Here is a 16,763-nt window from a genome sequence, read left to right as displayed (position 1 = left end):
TTTCAGCTGTCTACAGTGGAGGTAGAACTGAGTCTGCGGTTAGGCTCCTGGAGGAGGGCAAATCAAAGCTCAAGATCACAAGAGCAGGAAAGCTTGACAAGTTGAGGACAGTGGAGGGCAGAGTTTTGGCCATGGGCTGACCCCTTCTGCCTGCACTTGCTCTGACCCATTACCAGTAAGCCCCTGACCTGAAGGTCTCAGCTTTTCTCCCTTGTTGAAGGCAATATTACCTCATTTATAGGGTTCTACCAAATAATTCAAGTCAAGAATTTAACCCAGTTCCTGACACACAGCATGTACTTAGCAGGTTATAAGAAAAGCAATAAGAAGTAAAAACTGTTGGGGCGCCTGGGTGGCTCAGTGGGTTAAGCCTCTGCCTTCAGCCCAGGTCATGATCTCAGGGTCCTGGGATCGAGCCCCGCATCAGGCCCTCTGCTCGGCAGGGAGCCTGCTTCCCCCTCTCTCTCTGCCTGCCTCTCTGCCTACTTGTGATCTCTCTCTGTCAAATAAATAAATAAATAAAATCTAAAAAAAAAAAAAAAGTAAAAACTATAGAAGTTGACAGTAAGAAATAATCCTATGCTGTAATATTTAGAGATAAAGCTGAAGAGAGTATGTGAATGGGGGTGTTTGGATGACTTCTCTGCTTTGGGACATTTCTCAAATTCTCTAATAAAGCTTCATTTCTCAGCTCCTTCTGCCCCACCATATATTATTTCTGCCCTGAGATAACCCGAATGTGACGCACTTGAAGCCCTTCCTCAGGACTAACATCAAAGGAATTTTTTTTTTTTCACAGTAAGAGATACTAGGTAAGAGACGTATTCTTTGTGGAGAGATGAGTGCAAATATTTTCTTATCCCCTCAGCCTGCTATGGATCATTTACCCAAGTAGGCATTGGGGGAAAATACAAGGAGAGGATAAATTCTGCCTTTGAGGGGTCCAGGATTGGATCAGACATGAGGGTATTGATCAGAGGGGTTGCAGAGGTTGACCCCTGTGGTCCAGATAGCATAAATGAGGCCAGTCCATTGCTGCTTCATCCCACTGAGATCCCTTTGAAGAACGCCATGCTCTTCCTTAATGGCAGACCCCCACATGCTCCTTCAGGAGACTTCCTCCAGACTCCTCGCTTCTACTCTGTTCCTATTCCAAAGGACATCCCCCATGGTGGCCTTCAGCCGAGGGCTGACAGGTGTAGGAGTATGAAAGCCCAGCAAACATCTCCACCCAGGATTCCTTTGAGACATAATGTATACTCCAGTTTCCTTTGTTAAAGAAAAAAATATTCATGACACTTCTCAAAATGGTAAGGCAGACTATTCAGGGGGCTGTCGTGATAGGTATAGTGACCAATGGGGTTTTGCAACTGGGGGGAGAGGTGGGGCTCAACTCCAAACATGAGGAAAAGTGGGAGTTTATAGCCAAGGAGCATGGTTGGGGTGGGGGGGGGGTCACTGGATGGATAATTGCTAAGAAAAAAAAAATCAAAGGTAAAGAGCATTCTGGCTAAAAGACAGGATTCTTTTTTTTTTTTTAAGATTTTTTTTTAAGATTTTTATTTATTTATTTGACAGAGAGATCACAAGTAGGCAGAGAGGCAGGCAGAGAGAGAGGAAGGGAAGCAGGCTCCCCACTGAGCAGAGAGCCCGATGTGGGGCTCAATCCCAGGACCCTGGGATCATGACCTGAGCTGAAGGCAGAGGCTTTAACCCACTGAGCCACCCACGCGCCCCCTAAATGACAGGATTCTTGCTGAAGACAGGATTCAGGCTGATGAAATATCACTTGGGAGGTGTGATGGAGAATGAAGGACACAACCACGAACTGAGGAGGTCAGGTATCAAGGGTAGGGAATTCTGACTAAGCCACTCAGTAGGATTCTTGCTAAAATTGGTTGAGCAAAGATGGATGTGGAAATACAAAAGTGGGGTCTAGTTGGGCGGAGGAGCTGAATTCAAGTTTGGCCAGGTAATAACTCTTTGTCACCCTTGTGGGATCAAATCTGAAACTGCTTTCTGTGGGACTTGGCCTGAAATCTTACCCTTGCTCAGCCCATCCTGTTCCCTGCCCTGCTTCTCCACCTTGGCTTCTGGCAGCATTTTTTTTTTTTAATTCACAAACCTTTTGCACAGAAACTGTCCCCTCGGAGTCTGCTCCTGGAGAATGCCACCAAAGCTAGTCGCCATGGCAGTGGTCCCGGGATGCAGAATTCTAAGAATAGGATTCTGAGGGTGGATCCCATCACTGGGAGTGGATGGTGTGTTGAAGGCTGTGATTCACCTGGGGCGAACTGAAACAAGATACAGTTGGAAAAGGATGTGTTGGTGTGTGCTATAACTCTGGTGTTTGGGAAACGTGGGGGAATGGTGACTACACAGAACCACAAAATTGGCTGGTTAGATGCTGGTGCTTTAGATGTATCAGTCAGTCAGCTGACTACTGACTTAAGGCACTTAAGGTAGCTCTCGTCGCAGCTGGGACTGATGTGGTACTCTCACTAGGATAGGTCAACGTATCTTCGGTGTGTGGTATGCAGCTATCCATCTGGAAAATGCAACCTTTTAAAAAATAGACTATTTTTAAAATTTTTAAATTTAAATTCAATTAGGTGACATACAGTAAGTACATCATTAGTTTCAGATGTCCTAATGTTCAATAATTTATCAGTTGCATGTAACACCCAATACTCATCACATCACATGCCCTCCTTATCGCCCATCACCCAATTACCCCATCCCCCCAACCACCTCCTTTTCCGCAACCCTCGGTTTGTTTCCTACGGTTAAGAGTCTCTTGTGGTTTTTCTTCCTCTCTGATGTTTTCCCATTCAGTTTTTCTTCCCTTCCCTTATGTTCCTCTGCACTGTTTCTTATATTCCACATGTGAGTAAAATCATATGATAATTATCTTTTTCTGTTTGATTCATTTTGCTCTGCGTAATACCCTCTAGTTCTTTCCATATTGATGTAAATTTTAAGTATGGACATTGTTGCTATAAACATTGGGGTGCAGGTGCCCTTCAGATCACTACACTTGTATCTTTGGGGTAAATACCTAGTAGTGCAATTATTGGGTTGTAGGGTAGCCCTATAAAATATAGACTATTTTCAGAACAGTTTTAGGGTCACAGCAAAATTGAGGGAAAGTACAGAGATTTCTTCTATACACCCTCCCAGCCAGCCTTCTCAACTGTTAATATCCCATACCAGGGTGCCAGTTGGAATGAATATAGTCACTTAACATTTTCTTTTCTTTTTCTTTTTTTTTTTTTTTACATCCCCTTACCCTCTATCATTTATATACAATTATTTTAAATGTTTTCTCTATATACATTTGAAACCATTTAAGACAGTGGTACAGAGAATGGCATAATTTTTGCTTCTCCTTTCAAGCGTAATTTAGAAACTCAATAGGAAAAAGAAAGTATATGTATTTACTCCCCCTTTTTTTAACTCTTTCCACTGTTTCTTCTTTTTGATGTCCTAAGATTCTTTAACATTTTCTTTCTGTTTAGAAAACATATTTTAGTCATCCTTTTAGGGAAATGTGCTTTTGAAAAATTCCCTTAAATTTTCTTTATCTGAGATTGTTTTGATTTATTTCTCACTTCTAAAAATTTTCACTAGGTATAGAAATATAGATTAACTACCTTTTTTCACTTGAAAAATATTGCACCACTTCCTTCTGGTTTCTAATGTTTCTGATGAAAAACCTCTAGTCATTCAAATTCTTTCCCCCCCTTCTAGGTAATGTGTTGTTTCTCTCTGGTTGCTTTTAAGATTTTATTCTTTGTCTTAAGTTTTCAGAAGACTGACCATGATGTATCTTGATGTGCATATTTTTTTTTTCAGTTTTTAGTTAGAGGTTCTTTCAGCTTCTTGAATCTGTGAACTTATATCTTCTACCAAGTTTTTTTTTTTTTCAGAAATTTTATTCATTCATTTGAAAGAGAGATTGAGAGAGAGAGAGAGAGAGAGCACAAGCAGGGGGAGCTGCAGAGGGAGAGGGAGAAGGAGAAACAGGTTCCCCACTGAGCAAGGACCCCTGACAGGGGTTTGATTCCAAGATCCTTGGGATCATGACCTGAGCCAAAGGCAGAGCCTCAACCGACTGAGCTACCTAAATGCCCTCTCTACCAATGTTTGAAAATTTTTATCCATAATTCTTTGAATTATTTTTCAGTTCTACTATTTTTCTCCTTTTTTCCCAGTACTGTGATGACATAAATATTAGATTTTTGTTATGGTCCCACAACTCTGTGAGGTTTCTATTGCCTTTTTAATAGCGTATTTTCTCTCTGTTATTCAGAATGGGTAATATCCATTATTCATATTCAAGTTCATTGATTCTTTTTTTCTGTTCACTTCTACATGGTGTTGAGACTGCCCCCTGAGTTTTATTTTTCTTATTTTGATTATTGTATTTTGTTTTCTAAAATTTTCATTTGGTTCTCCTTTATATATTCTATTCCTTCACTGAGCCATTCTATTTCCTGCTTCTTTCTTTGGTTTCAAGAACATTTGTAGCTGGAAACATTTCTATAATGCCTGCTTTAAAGTATTTGTCAGGTAATCTTAACTTCTGCATTATCTAAGTGTTAGCACGTGTTGATTGTCCTTTCTTTCACTCAGATTTTTATTTTCTTGAATATTGGTACAACTAATCTTATTTAAATGAAAACTGGTAATTTTGGGTAGTATATTATGAGAGTCTAGGTCTTATCTAAACCCTATCGGGTGCCTGGGTGGCTCAGTCAGTTAAGCATGTGCCTTTGGTTTGGGTCATGATTCCCAGGGTCCTGAGATGGAGTCCTGTATCATGCTCCCTGCTCAGTGGGGAACCTACTTCTCCCTCTCCTCCGTGCTCATGCTGTCATTATCTCTGTTTCTTTCAGATAAATAAATAAAATATATAAAAAATAAACCCTCTCTTTTAGATGGATTCTATTGATATGCCTTTGGTAGGGAAATGACAAGGATTTGCCTTGCTCTAAGTCCAAGTCCCTTACTTGGCCTCTGGTAATAGTCAAGTAGGGAAGAGACTTTTCATCACTGCAGGTTCATTGGGTCAGTAGCCTCCACTGAAATCATCCTGGTTGGTAGGGATGAGTAGCTCTTCACTATTCCTGATGTGGCCCCCACTGACACCAGTGGGGAGTGACCTTATGCCTAGGTGTTGATGAAAATTCTGACTCTCCACCAAGCCTCCTCTCAGGCACCTCAGATTGGGTGAAGACCTCATCACCACCAGATGCGAGTGGAAATCCAGGCTCTCCACATGCTCCCCATTGACCCCACAAGAGGTAAGTCACTCATTATTCCCTGGAGATGGAAGTTCCAACTCCCTACTCTGTCCTTCGAACACCAGGCTGGTGTTGGGAAGGAAAATTTAGCACCTCATTACAGCCTGGTGAGAATGGAAGTCTAGACTTCCCCTTCAGCATTTACTGGTGTAGATGTGGTGAGGTCACAGTCTCTTCTGTTATATGTGTCTAGAACTGAGTGATTTTGCCTTAAAGTTTTCTATCTTGCTGGCTCATTCTTTCCTGAACCTTTGGCTAGAGAGAAGACTTTTATTGTAATTTTTTTTTCTTTTTTTCACCCTTTGTATTTTTTCACCAAAACCCTTTGGTCTTTCTGGGTTGCCAGCTTCATGATCTCCAAGCCTTTGATATACAACATAAAGAAATTCCAGCAAATTCACAATCATATTGTTTTCTTAGTCCTGATATTCCTAACACATCTGTCTTCTCTCCACCTTTCAGAATCTTATGTTTGTTAACATAAAATATCCAGGGTGTTTAGTTGTACTTAGTGGGAAAAATCTGGAAGATTACATCTGTACCATCTTTCCAGAGACAGGGTCTCAGGAAGATGTTTAAAAAATATTTTATCCAGTTTTTAGAAAACTTTTCTAGAGTATTGATCAGAAAATTACCTAGTCCATTATGACCAACAGAACTTACAACCATTACTGTTTTTATACAATTTTATAAATCACTTTTTATCTTTTATTCATTTTTAGAGAGGTGGAATGGAAGAAGATATTCAACCAGTTATCTTGAAAGAGAAACCTTTAGTCAATGTATATTGAATATACTAGGAATTGAATATCTAGCAATGACTATGATATCATGCATCTATCTATCTATCTATCTATCTGTATCATTTATATCATAAAGAATTGGCTCACATAATTATGAAGGCTGATAAGTCACAAGAGCTACAGTTGGCAAGCTGGAGACATAGATGTGTTGAGGGGATAGTTCCAAGAACTAATGTTTCAATTCAAGTGTGAAGACAGGAAAAAGATTTATGTCCCAGGTGAAGGCAGTTAGGCAAGAGGAACTCCCTTCTACTAGAGGGAGGGTTAGTATTCTTCCTCTATTCAGACCTTCAACTAATTAGATGAGGCCCACACTAGGGAGGACAATCTGCTTTACTCAGCCTACCAATTCAAATGTTAACCTCAACCAGAAAGACCCTCAAAGACTGACCCAAAATATTGTTTGACCAAATATTTGGATACTTCATGGCACAGTGAGAATGACACATAAAATTAAACATCAAAGCAGGTAAAGTCTCTCTAAAACAGACAATTAAAAGTGAAGAAAAGCTCAAGGCCAAGTGGAGTGAGAAGGGAGAACTAATGGAAATAACCTGAAGGCAGAGTGAACCCAATCTATTTGTTGAGAAGAACATACAGTGGTTAAAGTAGTACTTCCAAAATTCTCGTCTACTCAGCAACTCAGAATGTTACCATATTTGGAAATAGGGCCTCTACAGATGTAATTAGTTATGACAAGGTCATGCTATGTTAGGGTGAACCCTAAATTCAGTGACTGGTGTCCTTCTATGGAGAGAGGGCTATGGGGACCCACAGACTCAGAGTGAGGGAGGCATGGGAAAATGTGAGCAGAGATTGGAGAGGTGCAGCTACAAACCAAGGAAAGTCAAGCATGACCAGCAACCACCACGCTTAGGAGAGAATCCTGGAACAGGTTGTCCCTCAGAGCCAATGCTGCTGACACTTTGATTTCAGACTTTTGGCCTCCTGAAACGAGATAATGAATTTCTGTTGTTTTAAGCCACACTGTTTGTGGCAATTCATTACAGAAGCTGTGGGAAACTAACACAGAAAGTATTTCTGAATGACTTGAACATAAAGTGCACAGGGAGTCAGGGAGATGGAGATGGATATTAGGATAGAAAGACCACAAATGGCCTCGGGAGCCACAGAAGGATGTTTAGTCTTTATTCTGAGACCCAAAGGAAGCAGATAAGTGAATTTCAATAAAAGAGTAAAACAACAAGATTTATGTTTATAAAGATCCTTCTAAGGCTGTTGAACACCTCAGACTAGAAGTTGGATGCCCAGTAAGAAGGCTACCATGGTTTAACTGGTTAGAGATGATGGCAGCCAGAATTTTGCAGCATAAATAGGAAGGCAGATCTGTAAATGGACCAGCAGACAAAATAGAACTTCCAACAGCAAGTTTGGATGGGTGGTATTAAAAATAAAGACAGTTTCCTGGCTTGGGAAACTTTTGATGGTGTTGCCATCTACACTTTCTCAATCCTTCTTCATACATCCTTTCCTCCTGTCCTTTTTTCTTAGTTAGTTACAAGACTTATTCGGTGAATGTGTTTTTGAATGTTAAAAGGACCTGGAGAGACTTGGAAACCACATGGGCTTTGCATCCCAAGAACTACCTGTCTTCTGAGGCAGAAACTGTGAAAAATCACAATATAAGATCATAAGATCTCTAGTAGAGGGGCTCACAAGATGACAAGTGAGGATATGTTCAACTCTTGGTGTAGGACAGGGCTGGATAACAGAAACCAAAAAAAGGAACATCTGAACAATGAAATAAAAGATTATCATGAAAATCATTTTTTTAAGAGGGAAGGAGAATGTGGGGGGGAGGGGCGGAGGGAGGGAGGGAGAGAAAGAGAGAGACAGAGAGAATCTTAAGTAGGCTCCACACAAAGCATGAAGCTAGATGTGGGAAGTGATCTCATGACCCTGAGATCATGACCTCAGCCAAAATCAAGAGCTGGACACTTAATTGACTGAGCCACCCAGGTGCCCCGGAAATCATCCTTAATGGTGAGAGACTGAGTGCTTTATCCCTGAGATTGGGTACAAGGCAAGGATGTCCACTCTCACAACTTCTATTCAGCCTCGTACTAGAAGTCTTAGCCTGTGCAAGAAGGCAAGAAAAAGAACTACAAGGCAAATATATTGAAAAGGAAGAAATACAGCTTTCTGCGTTTGCAGATGACACAATTGCCTATGTAGAAAATTCCAAGGACTACACAAAAGTACTCCTAGAATTAATAAATTTAGAAAATTATTTTTAAACCAAGGTAATAGATGCTGTTTTGACTTAGGAAAATTTACATAGTACTCCAACATATTAATATACTGTGAACTGCAAAACACTACATACATTTATGGTAGGATTATTGGTCACCAAAATGGAGAGGGGAAACAAATCTGCAATTGTGAGCACGTGCAGATGTTCTTGTTCAGCCAATATTGACCCAGACGACCATTTAGTATCTGTCCCCTCAAATGCCTTATGGTTCTAGAACGCCCATCGTGACAGATGTGCCAACACGCAGCCCTATATTCTCACATGTTGCTCACATTCTGCTTTCTCTGGTGGACTGAGAGTAGGAAGTTGGTCATAGCAAATGTGCCCTCCCTCCCTTGATGTAACTGGAGCTGTTTAGAGAACAGTGAGAGGGAGCCCCCTTCGTTCATTCAGGGATGTCAGGACCTTGGCCTGTCCAGCTGAGTGGACTCTCAGGGGCCAGGAAGAGCACCCTGTTCAAGAGAACTCCTGCAGGAGCACCGCAGTGTCTTCAGGTTCAGCGTGTCCCATACCACACGGGACCCGCGGCCTGGAGAAGAGAATGGCAAAGATTACTACTTCGTGACCAGGGAGGTGATGCAGCGGGACATGGCTGAAGGCGACTTCATCGAGCACGCGGAGTTCTCGGGGAACCTGGATGGGACTAGCAAAGCAGCTGTGCAGGCCGTTCAGGCCAGGAACCGCATCTGCGTGCTGGACATCGACCTGCAGGGCGTGCGTGACATCAGGAAGACGGACCTGCGGCCCATCTACATCTTCGTGCAGCCGCCGTCACTGGACGTCCTGGAGCAGAGGCTGCGGCGGCACAACACGGAGACAGAGGAGAGCTTGGCCAAGCGTCTGGCCTCCGCTCGGGTGCACCTGGAGAGCAGCAAGGAACAGGGCCTGTTCGACCTGGTCATCATCAACGACAACCTGGGCACGGCCTACGGGACCCTGGAGGAGGCACTGGCCAAGGAAATCAAGAAGGTTCAGAGGACCAGCTGCTCCTGAGAAGGACGCCCACTACAGACTTCCCTTGGCTTGCGCCCAGAGGCCACTGCCGGAGGACCCTGGCCTCCCCTTCCCCCTCTGCAGCAGAGCTGGGCCAGTGTCCTAATAAAGAAATGCTGGGTAAGAGTGGGAAAAAACAAAAACAAAAACAAAAAAACTTGAAGCAGTCACATCCACTGCCAGGCCAGCTGTAGCCTTGGTCTCTTCCTCTGCGGCAGCCAACTGACTGACTTCAACAAGATCCAGTGTCAACAGCAAATACCCAAAATACAGGATACAAGGTCAATAGGCACAAAGGTATCAGCCTTCCGCATTCCAGAAATGAAACAAAATAAAGTAAAACAAAGCAACAACAAAATGATACCATTTAAAATAAATATCCCAAAGTGACATAAGCTAATGGCAACAAATCAAGTACAGGTGTTTAAAAAGGAGAAGCTAATAATTCTCTCTTCCTTTCCCTTCCCAGTCCTGTCTGTGGTTATCCATACTTTCACTATTCCCAAACCAGCCAAAAACCCAAAATATTTATATCCCTCTCCCCCAATTTTTTACACAAATGGGATTAAATCAAAATTTCAACTTGCTTTTCTTCTCAATTAGGGTATGGTGAGTACATATAGAATTAATTTATTTCAATAGAATACTATTTTATAATGTGGCAGATTAAAGAATGTTATAAATTCTTTGCTAATCCTTTCAGTGAGTGATGAAATGTAATGTATCTCTCCTCAACATCCGGCTAGAGTTGCTGACTTGCCTAATCTATAGATTGAGGCAAAAGTCATGCTGTTTAAAGATTCCACTTTAGAGGCACCTGGGTGGCTCAGTCTTTAAGTGTCTGCCTTCAACTCAGGTCATGATCCCAGGGTTCTGGGATTGAGCCCCATGTCAGGCTCCCTGCTCGGTGGGGAGATTGCTTCTCCGTCTCTAGCTCCCCCCGTGTTTGTGTTCCCCCTCACTATCTCTCTCTGTTATTAAAACAAACAAACAAACAAAAACTTTTAATAAGAAAATAAGTCTTCCACTTTAATCTCTTAGAACTCTGGCACCGTGCTATAAGGAAGGCCAAACAACTCTATGGAGAGACCCATGTGAAGATCTGATGTTCCCAGGCACGACCTGGGTAAGCATCCAGCCACGAGTTAGTACCAACTCCCTAACCATGGGAGTGAGTGATCTTCAGAGCCTTCTAGAAGAGCTGCTGATGTTGCACAGAATAAGGATAGATTGTTCCTGCCATGCCCCCACCAAATGCAAAATGAGCAAAATTAATGATGCTTATTGTTATAAACCAATAAGCTTTTGTGGAGGTGTGTTATAAGTGAATAGACCATCATAATGCAAAACAAAAAATAGGCTATCCAGATATCTTAATTTATTCATTATGAAACCACTTCCCCATATATAAACATTTCCCCTTTTTTCAGGGCCCCCCCCCCCCCCCGCCAACTACTGATTATCAACTTCTGATAATCCCGCAACCAGCATCATACAGTGGCTACCACCACACAATCTGTTTCCTGTATTTGGTCCTTTTATTTTGTGCTGTTGGTTTTCTTCAAGTGTCCTATGGTTTGTGTTTTATGGTGTATGATTTATCGAAAAGGTGTAATATCTGGGGTGTTTCTAAACTTTTGGGCTTGCTGTGCTTCTTGTCAGTCCTCTCCATTCTATTTTTTTCTGATGCTTTTTACTAGTGACAGATGCTGACTCTCTTTCCCACACATTAAGAAAAACATTTAGTTTGGTTTTTAACAAAATCAACAGGATGAGTCATGACATTCTTTAAAATTTAAGCTCTCTTTTTAGAACTCTTTGAATTGCCATCATGCTACCTCCAGTCTTTGCATGTTTTAGGAAAACTAGCACAAGCAGCAAAGTGATACTCCTTTGGAAATGATTTTCCAGCCCACAAAGCCAAGCAGAACTTTCTTAAGAAGACGAATTAAATATGTAAAATCATTCTTCTTCTATCATATGCACACTCAGGGACAGATACACGATTGGACACTGAGTCTGGGTAAGGTCACTTTAATTTTGTGTTCTATATACTTCTGTTTTCTTTTTTTCTATAAGAAATGAATTCATGTTAACTATGTGACACCGGTTTTGATGTGTGTTTTTTCTCCTCACACCACCAAGCCAGTCTCCAACACCAGTTGGGTGCCCTATAATTCAACCCAATTCTGACACTGTCTACCTGGAGACAGATCCTACAAGATTAAGGATTCAGTCCCACCTCAGACACCAGTTATAAGTCCAGACTCTCACCTGTGCTATGGACTGAAGGTTCCACTGATCCCATCTCTGGGTTTGAGTAATTTGCTAGGGTGGCTCACAGAACTCTGAGAAACATTTCACTTACTAGATAATGAGTTTATTACAAAAGGATATGAATCAGGAATAGCCACTTGGAACAGATGCACAAGGCAAGGTATATGGGAAAGGGTGAGGAGCTTCCATGCCTTCTCGGTGTCAGTAACTGTCCCAGAATTTTCAACCTAGAAGTTCCTGGACTCTGTCCTTTTGGGTTTTTATGGAGGCTTCATTACATAGAGACCATTGATTAAATTATCAGCCATTGGCCATCTGTTCAACCGAAGCCCTTCCTCCCCAGAGATTGGGTTTGGGGTGGGGCTGAAAGTCCCAATCCTCTATTCATGAAGTTGGTTCCCCTGGAACCAGACCAGTCCCGAGGTGCTTTCCAAGAGTTACCTCATTCACATAAACTCGAGTATGGTTGCAATGGGTTTGTTATGAATAGACACATTTATCATTCTTATCACTTAGGGAAATTCCAAGGTTTTTAGGAGCTCTGTTCCTAAATCAGGGATGGAGAGAAAATTTATACTTTTTATTATAAATCACAATGTCATATGTGTGTTGTGTAATTTTTTTTTTTTAGAAAGGTAAAGAAGGCACTATATATACAACAGAACTGTTATAAAGGACCCATATTAAATTGTATAATATCTACCAGGGTCTGGGGCATAGTAGACGCTCAGAAAGAACATTACTTTGTGAACTTAAAATGTTTATGAAAGTAGATCAAGTGAGGTGTGATGGGCTCTCAGAGCCCTGTGCCCTTCTTTGAATCATCAAAGATCTGGCTTGGTCTGGAGACTGTAATGAAGGCAGTCAGGGTTATAGTGGATCAAGAGACCCTTCCTGTGTTGAAGAATCCCCTAGGTTGGGTGGTTGAGGTTGCCTTCATGACGGAAACAGCCCCATGCTCTCACTGTCTGCTAAGCAGGTGTTAATTCAACTCAGTGCGTGAACCAGGCATGGTCCCCATCTGTATCTCTCTCCTTTCCTGCCCCATGTCCCATCTGTGTCTCCTTAGCCTGGCCACCCCGGTGCCCCGCTGGGGAATCTACTCCCCGCTCACCTCCTTGGTTCATTTGTTTATAGGGGTCAGTCTTGCACTGTCTGTGGCTGCAAGTCTGAAAACACTGGTTTCGAATATTTATTTACTTTCTGGTTGAAGGGAAAGCACAGTATTGTTACTTGGTCAGAGCCTGGCTTTCCAGCTGTTCCCACACAGTGAGAAAAGATGGATCCCGGCCTGGCCTCTCCCTTCTGCTAAGTCTACCTGAAAGACAGGATGAGCAGGTCACTTGAGCTCTCAAAGAAAGAATGAAAGAGGAAACCAAATGCTCCCAGAGAGGCTCAGTTCTGGTGCACTGCCTGCCTTGGATCTGTATGCTAGGGCATGAAGGAGTAAAAAGCACCCTTGCTCAGTATCTGCGCCAAGCCAGGAAACTTCTTGGTGTTCAGGAAATTGGTTTTATCGTTTCCCATGTGAAGAAGCTGAGGCCCATAAGCTAAAGTCTGGCTGCCCAGTTTTCTGGCTCAGGGCTCCTTCTACCTACACAGTAAGCATCTGCCTTTGGAGCTTCTCTGCTCCAGAAGTGTGCAGTTGGGAAGGACAGATGGCAAAAGCTAGACCCAAAGCCACCAAAACAATTCCTGGAGTCTGAAGTCTGCAACACCTCCAGTAAGGCTTTTTGGGCCAATATCCTTAATACCTGAGCAATTAATTCTAGAGACCCCGATCCTCTAGTCTGGGAGGAGGGTTTAGGGCTGGGACAAAGCCTGGCACTACTTCTTCTGGCCCTTCATTTTGGGAGACTTGAGCAGCACATGCAGACTGAAATCCGTCCTACAAACAGTGTGTGACCTGGATCTTTAGGAGGAGAAGTCCCAGCAGGCCAACTCATTGCCAGAGCTCCATGAAGAGTCTTCTGAAACCTGGGTCCTGCCTTCTAGCTTTAGCTGGCCAGGTGTCTGGCTTTCCTGCTCTCCAAGGACTCGCTGAAGTCACCTGCAGAATGCCCTTGCTGGCACTGCTAGAACTGAGGGGAGCACAGAGATCCCCTAAGTATGGCCTTGATGCTGGGGATGGAGAGGTGCAGGGCCTGCCCCAGAGCACAACAAGCCTGGGCTTCCTGCCCTCCAACCCTGCAGGGCTGAGGAGGGCTCACACTGCTGCTTTGCAAAGAGGCAGCTGCTGGGGGCATTGCTGAAGAAGGGATGTCAGTAACAGTTTTCACTCATTTGTCCAGGGACTAGCAACTATTTGTCAAGCACTAGCTCTCCCTTAGAAGGCTGCCTGGCAGGGGGCAAAGTCCTGAAGGACAAATCAGTCGGCTTTAGAGTCTGTAAGTTACGATTTTTTTCTATCAGAAAAGCAAAGAACTGCACGAAAATCATTCAGATCTGCTTGAAGACGTTTCCGCCCTTGGCAGATTCTGGAGCTGTGATTTTCCTTTGGGCTAAATCTCTGGACCTTCAGCAAGAAATCTCATCTGGAGAGGAAGGTCAAAAGCACGTAGTTCGCTTAAATCGTTGCGTTGTGGCACCACCTAGCGGCTAACGGTTCAAACTACTCCTGTTAGAGCTCCTCACAGTCAAGGGTGGGAAGGTTGGGGATTGTGAAGGGTGGAGGCAGAGAGCTCAAGGTCAGAAGGTAGTTGGTTTCTTGCTTCCTGGGCTTTGAGACCAAGGAAGAGCGCATGCACCAAATGTCATTACAGTCCAAGGACCCATCTCTGATTCTTCCTCTGACCTACCTCACTACAGCCATTTTATTCGGCACTGACACTGGGGAAGGGGGGAATGCAAAGTGGCGTACCCTAAGGCGATAATGGGAATATCTAGCCAAATCGCATGTGCTTTTTGCCCTTTGACTTAGTATTCTAGGAAACCATTCCCCATTCCCAAAATACTCTGGCAAAACAAAACAGAACAAAACAAAGCGAAACAAAAACAAACAACAACAACAAAACACCCAAATAAGGCGTGCCACATATTTCAGAATTACGTGTTATAGCCAAGGATGCAGAATGGCTCCAAAGTCCATCACAGGACACTGATGACTTAAACTCTCATACATCCACACGAAAGATACTGGCCAGAGCGCTTTAGGCTTTGCAGCAGTAACAAACCACACTGGCTTCCAGTCCTGGGCATGGCTGGTCCCTGGGCACGGCCAGCCTGGGGCTGTGGTTGAGGAGTCTTCGAACTCACAGTTCATTCCTCAAAGCCAGCTTGGTGTGCTGACTTGGTGTATCCCCCCCACCCCCCACCGCCTTGTGTTCCCAGCATCTGTGTCTGGCATGTTCCCACCATGTGCCTGGCGTGCTGTCTGGCTTTGTGTACCCAACACTTAGTGCCTCGTGGTGTTTGCTCAGGTCTGTATGCCCAGCAATATTTGTTTGGTTCTGCGTGCCTGGAATGTGTGCCTGGCACTCTGTGCCTAGCTTTGGGTGTCTGGCATTGTGTGCTTAGCCTCATGCATATGCCGCAATGTGTCCAGTGTGTGTGCCCGGCGTACGTGCTCAGTGTTTTGTTCCTGGCACGAGTACCAGCATTATAGGGTCTGTGTTGTGTCTGTGCCTGGTATTGTCTGTCTGGTTTTGCAGGTCCAGTTTTGTGGGCTTGGCAGGTGTGCCCGGAATTCTACATCCCACAGTGTGTGCCTAGCATCACATCGCATATCTGGCATGATGCTCCTAGGATTTGGACCTGACATTGTGTTCCAGAAGAGGGTGCCTAGTGTCATTTGCCTGTGTTCCCGGAATTCTGTTTTTGCTGGATGTTCCTGGCATTGTGTGATGGGCACACAACTCAGCCTGTGAGTTCAGTATTGTGTTCCCAGAGGCTGGGCCTGGTCTGGTGTGTCTCCCGGTATGTGCCCAATGTGTGTTTGCCAGGCGTCGTCTGCCTGGGGCTCTGTGCACGGTCATGTGCCCGACAGCGTATGTCCATTTGGTCTGCCACTGTTGTGCGCCCAGCACTGTTCCCAGACTGTGTGTCTGGTGTCATGCACCTGGCATTTTCATCTGCTGTTGGGTACTGGCAACTGCGTGAAGACGTGTCCTCACATTATCTTCCCTGCACCAGTGCTCACTGCTGTGCACCTAGTGTGTGCTCACTGCTGTGCACCTAGTGTGTGTTCCCGGTGTATAGGCCTGGCACATGCCTGGGGTTGTGTCTAGTGTGTGGGCATGGCATTGCATGCCCTGTCTTTGTTCCCAGCATGTGTGCCTGGTGTCATTCTCTCAGAGCACGTGGCAGGCCAGCCCGGCTCCATGTGGATGCCTCCTATGGTGTGTCATTTCTCCGTACTTCATGTTTTGTGTTCCACAGGGTACACTTAGCATTGTGCTGTGGTGTGTGTTACTGTCACGTGCTCTTGCTGCGTGTACCTGGCGCCGTGTGCCTGGTGTCGTGTGCCGGCGTCGCTTCTCTGGGGTATGTGTCAGCCTCTATTGTTGGCGTGAGTGTGACACGTGTCCCCAGTGTCAGTGTGTATTCCTGGTTTGTTAGCTGTCATTGTGTGCCTGGCTTCGTGTGCCTGTGTTGTGCTCTTAGCACTGTTTGACAGTACGTGGTTGGTATGTAGGTCTAACCCTGTGTGTCTGGTGGGAGGCCACAAGTGTGTGGTCTGTGTTTTGTGCCCAGTGTGTGTGCCTGACACATGTCCCCAGGTTTTTGTGTCTGGTGCTGTGGGCCCAGGGATGTCCACCTGTGGTGTTTCCCAGGGTGTGATCTTAGCCACTGTGGTGGCGCATGTGCTTGGTGTTGTGTGCCCAGCCTGGCGTTACCTTCTAGGCTGTGTGTGCCCAGCGCCCAGCAACCCCATCGTGCGGTTTGCTTCAGAAGTCCCTGAAGGACGGGAGCTGCCCGCTGGCTGCAGGCACCAGTGTGGGGGAGGCGCACCCAGGGCAGGGCTTGGGACAGCTCTGTGCATCACTTTCTTCCAGATCACCTTTCCTCTCTGCCTTTCCTTTCCCATGGACCACAGATGGAATTCTGGTGGTTCTTTGGTGGGGGACCCCTGCTTCCCTCTCAGACCCCTCCTCATCTCATCCCAAGCCC

At 44.4% G+C, this 16,763-nt stretch overlaps 1 pseudogene; it reads left to right on the top strand.

Annotated features, from left to right (window-relative positions):
- Nucleotides 1-8,779: 8,779 nt before the first annotated feature.
- On the top strand, nt 8,780-9,377 carry LOC111152698 (annotated as a pseudogene).
- The last annotated feature ends 7,386 nt before the right edge of the window (nt 9,378-16,763 follow it).

This window comes from Enhydra lutris, unplaced genomic scaffold (genome assembly GCF_002288905.1).
Source record: "Enhydra lutris kenyoni isolate GAN:26980312 unplaced genomic scaffold, ASM228890v2 scaffoldscaffold29, whole genome shotgun sequence".
Lineage (NCBI taxonomy): Eukaryota > Metazoa > Chordata > Mammalia > Carnivora > Mustelidae > Enhydra > Enhydra lutris.
This window is presented reverse-complemented; position numbering and strand designations above follow the sequence as displayed.